The 10,497-nt window shown below is 36.5% G+C and overlaps 1 long non-coding RNA gene across 1 annotated transcript; it reads left to right on the top strand.

Moving 5' to 3' along the window:
• Positions 1-2,564: 2,564 nt before the first annotated feature.
• LOC127652540 (uncharacterized) lies at positions 2,565-4,205 on the top strand. The gene is made up of 3 exons (XR_007971739.1): positions 2,565-2,926; positions 3,797-3,896; positions 4,010-4,205. It is a non-coding gene; the product is annotated as an uncharacterized LOC127652540 (long non-coding RNA).
• Positions 4,206-10,497: the final 6,292 nt, after the last annotated feature.

Raw genomic sequence — 10,497 nt, 5'->3', positions numbered from 1 at the left:
ACTTACAATATTTGTTCATTTAAAATGTAAGTTAATTTTAAAAAAATATCTGCCGACATTACTCAATCCAGCAAACTACGGAAGCGTATTGCATTCACTTGAGAAAAAAAATCTACTCTGTTTTTCTGAATTAACGACTTAATTATCTCAGAATTACGAGATAATTTTTCATTAAAAAAAATATTTTGATCTGTTTTTCTGAATTAATGAGATCCCTCAAAATCCTGCCAGGAGCTCTATTTTAGCTGCACTCTTAAAATTGATGTGTTAAAAATGAACACAAAATATGTGTAAAAGGATTTGTAACACATTTTGTGTTACTACAGACACATGGATGTGTAAATATTGTGCTCAACTGTTTACACAATTACTGTGTTAAACACATGTTTATATAAAAGGCATATATTCTGTTGCAAATACTCAACAGGCGATGTCAACTTTAATGATTGGATTTATTTATCATGTTGAAAATGTGAATAAAGCATTTTAACTCGCTGGGGGGAAACAACTGTTGGGACTACGGTGGCGTTCTTTCCAACCGACGCCTAGCCAGCCGTCAGAATTCAGAAATGCGTCTGTCTGCCTCAGGTGAGTGAATATAATTAAACGTGTAAAATAATAAATATTTCTCCACATAGCATGAGAAAGAGTTGTGTTAATTGTCCAGGAAACATAATTTGTTTGTTTTAACCGTTTTCATGTTCCGTAGCCGAATATGTTTTGCGTTAACTAGCGTCAAGGCAAGCGAGCTCTCACGCTTTGCAAAGCTGTTTATTTATTGGGTATGACTGCTAATAATTGTTTTTAAAAAGTCGTAACGTTAAAGGTTAATATACATGGCACCTTAAGTTTGAACTCATTTTACTAGTCTCTAACAGTCATTTTACCAAAAATGTCCTTTTAACCACTGCATAGTTGTGGCGATGAGTGTTGTGTGGTTTAAAAAGCGCGCCACTTTGTGCTAAGTTACCTTGCTTGTCACTGACTAGGCTATTTACATGTATTGATAACGCGATACACTTAACGTTTACATTTTCTCATTATTAAATTATGACTCTTGTATGATTACAGCATTATAATATGGTGTTATTATATCTTTTATCTAGGTAATGGAAGACGAGAGTCAAATCACGTTTACTCTAACAATTTTACACAGAGTTCTCGCGACTGTCTTCATAGACGGGAAGGAAACATGGAGAAAACTATTCACAGTTGGAAGTGTTGGAGAACTGATTAACTCAGCCAAAACGGAGCTCTCTCAACAAGTATCTATTGATCGAATACTGAGATTTGACACAGATTTTCAAGAATTTATTGACATCGATGTTAATTCAGAAGTGAAGGAGCTTGACAAATTCCAAATATATTATACTGCTAGTATCACACAGGATCCATTAGATGGAAGAGTTGAGTCATTACTGGTGAGTCATGTTTTCACTCTTCCTATTTATAATTTTCAAAGTAAACATTTCAATTGTAATTTTTTTTCCCTTAGTTTCATTCAACAGAAGTAAGCCGGACTGTCACCACAACTGTCACCACTAGGGTTGCCACCTATGTCTGATAAAAAACCTGGACAAATCAATGACCCGGCCACCGCTTTGCTCACAAGTGAAAATGTCCATAGACTCAGAAGACACAATTGGTCGTTGTGCAGTAAGATTGTGCATAGTCGTGAATATTTTAAACATCTCAAGTATTCTCACTTATCTTAACTTATAGCTTACCTGGTTGCTTAGATACTGGTGCTTGTGCTTGCTTTTGCTTTGCTAAAGAAATAAGTAGAGGGATGACATTAGATTTGCATTTACCATACCTTAGCCACATCTATAGCCACTTTTATTTAGTATGTCTCAATCAGACATTGGAATAACAAAATCATACATAAATGGGCCTTAGCTTACCTAGTCTTCCATCTATACTTGGCGTTTCCCTTTGCTGCAGCTATCAGTGGTTTCTGTTCTTCAATGAATGTCTTGAATTCAGTGCATGACAATTTGAAATTCAATCTGACCTGAAGCTCAGACTTCACCATTGCAACTAACAGTCTGTTTCTTTTATCGGACCAAACATCCTCCATATGACTGAACACTCTTTCTGCATAGGCATAACTGACTGGTATGGAAAAAACAAAAGCAACTACTTTCAACAGCTCAGTGGATTCAGTTGCCTTGCTAAAAAATTATTTGTTTTAGCATGGTCATCCAAAGCAGTTTTGCCTTCATGTTTAACCAGAATTTTAACTGAGCATACGGAGCAGGTAGCATAAAGTGGGTCGCCTGGTGTTGGCTTTAGCCATGTGGAGTAATTGTCATTTTTCAACCAGTCATTATTAAAGTATGTCGAACGTTTCATTTTCTTTTTTACTGGCCTGTCCGTCTTTGTGAACACACTGTCATCTTCGTCTTCCGTCTCGCCACCCATGTTAACGCTAACGAACGACGTTGACGTACAATCTTCTTCACACTGCTTCTCAAATTGCCGCCTGTAGTAACTGGCTAGCTGCCAAGAAGACAGACGCACTAGATGACGTAGCCTACGTCACGTCACACGTCCCAGAGCCAATGATAGCGGATTCTACACACAAGAGACACGGACCACTCTGTGCACAACGCATAGGCTATTTCAAGTGGAGAGAAAATAGATAGTTGAATATACATATTCACGTAGCCTTTCGAAAACCGGGACATTTAGTGTCCCGGGAGAGTGGATAAATTTCCCGGGACAAGTTATTAAAAAGAAGGACAATCCCGGTAAAACCGGGACAGGTGGCAACACTAGTCACTACAACTGGTCTGCTGACACTGCTCGAGGAAAAGGCCCCTACAATCTTGAGAGAACATGAAGACACAAAGACATTGTCAATTTCTTTGAGAAAGTTACTTGTTAAAGTGGCTGTGAGTGACCTTGTAGAAAAGCATGGATTGTAAGTATATAACTGTTTAACAGATTTGCACTCATAAGTTATTAATAACATCAAATAACATTAGCTGTGTTTACATGGACCCTTATAATCGAATTGACTGCTCAATCGGACTAAAAAACCTTCGTGTAAACACCTTAATCGATCTGATTGAGCTCGATGGAATTTCGATTGGATTGAAAGGGGTAGTTTATTCCTTTTGTAATCTGAGTGTAAACACTTGATCGGATTAAAAAACGAAACTGAAAGGACTGCACATGTGCAATGATGTTGAAATAGTGTAATGACGTTGAAATAGCGTAATGATTCATTTAGATGACACTTTATTCAACAGGAAGAACAGCGCGTTCCGTGCGTCATACGTCATTACGCTATTTCAATGTCATTGCACATGCACAGTCCTTTCAGTTTCGGTTTTCAATCCGATCAAGTGTTTACATGTTCTCTCGATCAGATTACAAAAGGAATAATCTACCCCTTTCAATCCAATCGAAATTCCAATCGGATCGAGCTCAATCAGATCGATTAAGATGTTTACATGAAGGTTTTTTAGTCCGATTGAGCAGTCAATTCGATTATAAGGGTCCATGTAAACGCAGCTGTCCTGCAGAATTTAACTTGTTAACAACCCTGATAAAACCTGGCTTTAGCCTTCTAGTAATCATGAAGAGATTGATTAGCTAGTTCAGGTGTGTTTGATTAGGATTGAGCTAAACTCTGCCGGACAGTGGCCTCACTGGAAGGGTCGAGTTTGCCCATCACTGGTCTAGAGTATCAATGTATTATTCAAAGTGGGAACTTTTTTGTGTGCATGTCAATGTTTGTGTTAATACGAGTTTCTGCATGTATATGCTTGTATTGCCCCTTTTTTAGCTATCCATCTGGTACAGAAAAGCTGGCACTGGCAAAGGAGATTGTGTCACTGTTCCCCTCATTAAGGATTAATGTCCCATTTGGCGAAAATGAAGGACATGTAAGGATGTTTTACATTATTAATTTATGAGTATGAAATTACTTGGCAGTGTGTATACAAACTGCAAAAGCATACTTGAGTCCAACTTTTTATTTGTCCATTTCTCATGTTAGGAGCATTTTTTTGATGGGCCATCACACAGTGGATTTATAGAAATGAGACTACGGAACATCAGACGGAAACTTCAACAGAGCCAGCGGATCTACAATTTGAAACGACGTCTTCCTACAGACCAACCTTCTCTGCCGATTACTGATGAAACAGTGCCCACTGAGTGGTTGACCTTGATAAAGAGGATGCGACCCTCTCCAGAGAACTCATCGATCAATAAAGACTGCAATTGACCAAACCTTCAGTTACCGTAGAAGATGGATAACGCACGAAATCGCCAACTGTTGGTCAAATCTTCAAGGAATATCCCAGATTTCTGGACATGCCAGCCTTGGTAATACATGTTAAACTAAGCTGCAGAGAACTTTACACAAAGGTTGTGTTTCATAATTTGTTAATATTAATAATTTCTTTGTTTTTTGTTTTATGCACTGCAGGTGGACATTGAATTTTCCAAGATGACAGATGGGAAAGAAGACATGTTTATCAAGAAATGGGAGGGACGATTATCCCAAAACTCAAGGAAATAGCATCCTTTGAGAAAAAAATGTACATCAGACACTTATTGGAGAAAGCTGACAATCAGCAGGATGGTACGGTTTTATATGATTAATGTTTTGAAATGCTTATTTTTTTATCAACAGTATTTTTTACAGTATGAATTCCATGTTAAAACCAGAAAAAATGCAAAATAAACAGTATGTGAACCGTATTCAATGCTTCAGTGTGATTTCATGATAACTACATATTGTATTCTGATCTAGCTTTTTCAATAATGTTTTATAATAAAATAAATCTATAACACACAGTTGTGTTAGATGTATACAAAAAAGACACATTAATGTGTTAACTAAAGTAACACATTTGTCTGTGTGTTTTCACAACACATATTCTGTGTTGTATTTTAACACAATATGTGTTGTCCCTGAGCACACTCAGAGCATGTGTTGAAAACGACACATGTTGTGTTGTTTTCAACACATTTGTTTTAAGAGTGTGGATTGCATGGAAGTAAACATGTCCCGCCTTTCAGGTTTAATCCGGTTTTATTTTACTTTGAGTCGTCTGAGACTTGGATGCGCATGAATTTATAGAGATATATTTTAAACTTGGCCTTCAATACAAAGACATTACTGTCTATGACATTTGTAATACTGTCATGGCTGAGACACGCTTTGATCTTCCAAAGGACACGAATCAAGCAATAGACTTGTACTTGCATTTAACACGAGAACTACCGGAATTCTATAACTACTAGAATGGCCATAGTGGTCATTCTGACCGTTCATACTAGACTGTACCAAATGTCATGTCATATTTACATTCGAAACTTCTATTGAGGTTTTAGAATGAAGCTTCTAATGTCTGTCGTCATATTTTATGGCGTCATCACCCTAAAAATGTATTGAATAAAATAGAATGGATTAAATGGAGCGCCAAGCGAACGCAGATAGTCCTACATAATACGATCTTTTTTTGTAATATATAATAGTGCTAGACTATATAAATACATAGGCCTATATATATTATATATTAGCTAGACTGCCCCGGAAGGTGCGTGCCTCGCTTTGTGTACAGCAAGTTTTTTCCACCACAGTGAAAATGGTTTTGAAAGTCTAAACGCCAACAAACATGGATTGAGGCGGAATATTTCGTTAGATAAAAACATGTTGTGAATTTTGGAAATTATTACATCTATCCTTTTTCAAAACATGTTGACTTTTGGACTTTACAACGCTCTGGAGTTATTGGAAATTGGAAACAATCCATATGTAGCCGCCACTGGAATCAAAATCCATGAATGTATGAATCTGTTATATTAATAATAAACACCAGGACACGAAATTTTAATTCTAATGAATGTGAAAATGTATTAGTTCATCGACAACCACAGAACTTGCTATTGTAGCTAATTACAGATACAAATTTGATTATTTATATTAAATTATTCTCCTAAAAGGGGGCCCCTTTTTTGTTCAAGTGAGCCCACTTTTAGGAGAATTCGTTCATAATGATTTTATAGCATATTATTTTCATTATAGTTTTACAGCATGATATTTTTGCTCACTGTAAAACAAATATTGCTTTCTAAATCAGTTTTCCCACAGTTTAGCGAATGTTCATATTCTTTATTAACCGCTTTGGTTATTTTGGGTTAGGCCTATATGTGTTTCATACATGTCTAAGGTTTTTACTATGCATTGAAATACACATTGGTGATGTTTTTATAAGCTATTGTATTGATTTGTTTTTATTTTACAAAGAGAATAATTTAATATAAATAATCAAATTTGTATCTGTAATTAATATAATAGCAAGTTCTGTGGTTGTCGATGAACTAATACATTTTCACATTAGCTCCCATAGAGCTCCTGGCAGGATTTTGAGGGATCTCATTAATTCAGAAAAACAGAACAAAATATTTTTTTTAATGAAAAATGATCTCATAATTCTGAGATAATTAAGTCGTTAATTCAGAAAAACAGAGTAGATTTCTTTTTCTCAAGTGAATGCAATACGCTTCCGTAGCAAACAGCCGCTGACTGTCCGACGGTAACAAGGTTGTGCTGTTTAGGATCCCGCCTCATGAGGAGAAATGAAAACAAATGAGCGCAGCACACAGAAATTATAGTTAGTATATGGAGAGATGGGATTGAATTGATAGATGGAGGACACAAAAAAAATCTCTTTATATTAAAGTTAAATGTTTGTTTTTATGTTTGTGAGATTGTATTTCAATTTTGCATCTTTTGTAACAAATAATCTTGTGTACCTGCGGTTTGGTGGATGTGTCTCTGACTAATGTCAGATTAAACGGTTAGTTTGAAATAAAAGTTTGTTTTGTTGAAAATTTTTGACTTTATAAAATGATTCTCTCAAGTCTTGGCTATTAAACAATAAATAAGGTAAGACATATTTTTCTTATATATAGTTTAGTAGCCTATTATTCTTTTTGGCAAAATTTATCATTATAAACAACTTTATATCCATTTCCTGGATTTTGTATCGCCATAGTCCCTAAATGTAGCCTATATGTAAATGGAGGAAATGGGATTCAAATAGAAAACATTTTTCGATCGAGAACATCGTTGTGTCCCCCCCACTTCTCAAACCAAAGTTACACCCTTGAGTCGATTATCAAAAGATGTTCTTGGCTACAATGTCTGTTATATGTATAAACCTTGAAACAGACACAACAATGTTAAGATAAGATAATAAGATTCAACTTTATTGTCATTGTGCAGAGTACAGGGCCAATGAAATGCAGTTGTTTTCGCATAGCCCAACTAAGCTGGGGACAGAGCACAGGGTTAGCCATGAAACAGCACCCCTAGAGCAGATAGGGTCAAGGGCCTTGCTCAAGGGCCCAGCAGTGTTATCTTGGCGGTGCTGGGGCTTGAGCCCCGGCCATTTGTTCAGTAACCCAGAGCCTTAACCGCTGAGCCACCACTGGCCCCTTTGAATATGTAAAAATGGTCCTTTCAAAAAACAATAATCTTTGCAGATTTTTTCTACGTTTGTAGGACTCACAGTGTTCACTCAAAACTGTGTGTAATTATACCATTTTTTTTACCAGTCCATCAAGTCTATCCAGCTGCTGCCTTTATATTCACAGGACCATCTTATGGATATCTTCCTTTAAACTTAATCCACAAAGGAGATGGCTGCACTGCCCTTGAAGAAGTCAATGTCATCAGTTTGAGATGAAGTTTGGCCTTAAGTTCCCTTCACTGAAGTACCAACCCTAGAAGCAGCTTCACAGACTTGAGAGGATCAAGCTCTTACTGTAGCTCTCTGGTTTACTGATGGTCAACTCTTTTACTGATGATGCACAAATAATTTATTGTTCACAGATCACCATTTTCAAATCACTTTTCATGTATCGCCGTAAGAGCTGTATGACACAAATTCCATACAATAAATAATAAAATAAAACACAATGTGTACAAATTAATGTGTAAAAAAACAACAACAACAACTTACATTTTAGAATAAAACAATTTCACAGTAATGCAATGTTCATTGAATACAAGGTGGCGACAAAGACAGTCTAATGATAACCACGTGAAATGAGTCAGCATATTCAACACACTCAAATATTCCAATGTTACAAATATGTAGATACACTTAACTTAAAAACATACCTTGTTCTCCACTGAAACCAGAAACTAAACAATGATTCATCTTTATGGAAAATCTTCTTATGTAGCAAATATTTTGAATAACAATTGCAGAGTGTGTTCACAGCATCCTTATCCTTGTCTGATGAAATAGGTAGCATGCCTTTTGGAAAAAAAAGTCCTTACACTAATTTCTCAACACAGAACAGGCAAAGAACATGCAAAATTGGTCAAAATAAAAATATATAACAACTAAGAGAATAATTACTGGGTCATTAACATTTATCTCAAATTTGCTTTTTATGACACTATTGGTTGGGTTTAGTTTAAAGGTATAGGTTACAGAGGTAGATAATTTTTGTTTATTTCATCCTAAGCAAACAAATTGGCCCGGTTGCTAAGGAGGGTAGCGTTACAAAGGGTAACCTCCTCATGGTCACTATAATGTGGTTCTCGCTCTCGGTGGGGCGCATGTTGTGTTGTGCGTGGATGCCGCGGAGAATAGCGTAAAGCCTCCACACGTACTATATCTCCACGGTAACGCGCTCAACAAGCCACGTGATAAAATGCATGGATTGACGGTCTTAGACATGGAGGCAACTGAGATTCGTCCTCCGCTGCCCAGATTGAGGCGAGTCACTACGCCACCACGAGGACCTGGAGCGCATTGGGAATTCGGCATTCTGAAAAGGGGAGAAAATATAAATATATATATATATTTTGGTAGAACATGTAACTTGCTTTCAGCACCTCTTAGTGCAAATTTCATCTCAAAACTGCAGTGATACTTAATGAACGACGTAATATAATTTAGCAAAAATGTTGCAATAGTTACATTATTTCCATAAGATCAGGCTGTTTTCTTATGCGGAACTCAAAAGAGTGAACTTTAACCAATACCATGATCCATCTTTTCAATACAATGACAGTGGATAGTGATTAATTTTTTAAGCTTCAAAAAGGACACAAAAGTATCATAAAAGTAGTCAATGCGACTTGTGCATCATATTTCAAACCCGAAGGTGAGATGGTGAGAAACTACCTGAATTTTGTTGTGCATGAAGCTTGTTCACAGTGGTTGTTTTTAGCGCTAAACAGCACAAGCGCAGGTAATGGGTGAGTTAGGGGCTTTTCACACTTTTTTTTCGCCTGCATCTGCTTTTGCAAATGCTTTTGTATGTAAACACACAGGACGGGCATCTTTGATTGTTGCAGCACATCTCGTTGTTCGAAGTTCATAGCGTCTCGCATTGGAATACTGTAATTTTTATACACCGTGTCCAGTTTAAAAGAACTTGTATTTATAAACGACTTGAGACACCTGCATTCTGGTTCATTCGTTGCGCTACTTCTTTAGTAAACCATTTAAAAATCAAAGCATCCGGAACAAGCTTATAAACCGCATAAGCATAGCACATGACAAAATGTTCGCTACCTCATGGAAATGTGACCCTGAGGAGAATAAATATCAGGTTTGGCACTTAAATTACATGTTTTCGTTAGTTACAGTATCCTTCCTGTGCTATCAGAATGAACGTAAATATGAGTCTCCCACTCGGAAGTTGCAAATAAATGACCCTTCATGTTGTAATTAATGACTGGGAAATTCTAAGATAGCTTTGACACCTGAGTTTCCGAGATGTGAAGAGACATACACTTTCAACATGGCGGAGGAGAGTACACTTTCTGTAGTGAATGAAAGGTTTTACTATTTTTTGTAAATACAGCTAATAGTTAGAGCCTGCTTTTTGGTCATAATCATTTATTTATATAAGCAACCATTTGATGCATGTTGTACATTTTTACACTGAAAATAGCTTGTATTTTACCAAAATTCCATTATCGTCAGCAGGCTAAATGATTCATATGTGATATGGTGTCAAAATAAGTTTCTCAAGAATTATGTATGAGTGAACCTGGCGTCATCTATGTATCCAGTTCTTTTAACAACAAAGTCCTAGAATGCAACACAAGTAATAACCACTTTAAAAGTGGGAAGTAGGAACATTTTGATAGCACATGAAGGCAGCAAGACAACAGATTTTTATTTGTATAGCGCTTTTTAGAATACACATAATTGCAAAGCAGCTTTACAGAAAATGATGTTGTAGTGTCTTAAAGTCCTCATTGCGCAGTTTCATTGAGAAAAAGTTATTGAAAGTCATGCCTTAAAATGTGTTGTCCTTTGGCTTCCACTGAGCAAGCCAAAGGTGATTGTGGCAAGGAACGAAAACCAGGCTTAGCTAGGGGACCCACTTCCCCTCTGGTTAAGAATACTATGTTGCAGGCAGTGAAAGTTTTATCATTTTTATTTGACTTTAATGTGAGAGACCAGCCTATTTAGAATCATAGCTTAATGTGCACTTTAT

Source organism: Xyrauchen texanus, chromosome 12, assembly GCF_025860055.1.
Source record: "Xyrauchen texanus isolate HMW12.3.18 chromosome 12, RBS_HiC_50CHRs, whole genome shotgun sequence".
Lineage (NCBI taxonomy): Eukaryota > Metazoa > Chordata > Actinopteri > Cypriniformes > Catostomidae > Xyrauchen > Xyrauchen texanus.
Note: the sequence above shows the minus strand (reverse complement) of the source record. Positions and strands in the feature narration are given on the sequence as shown.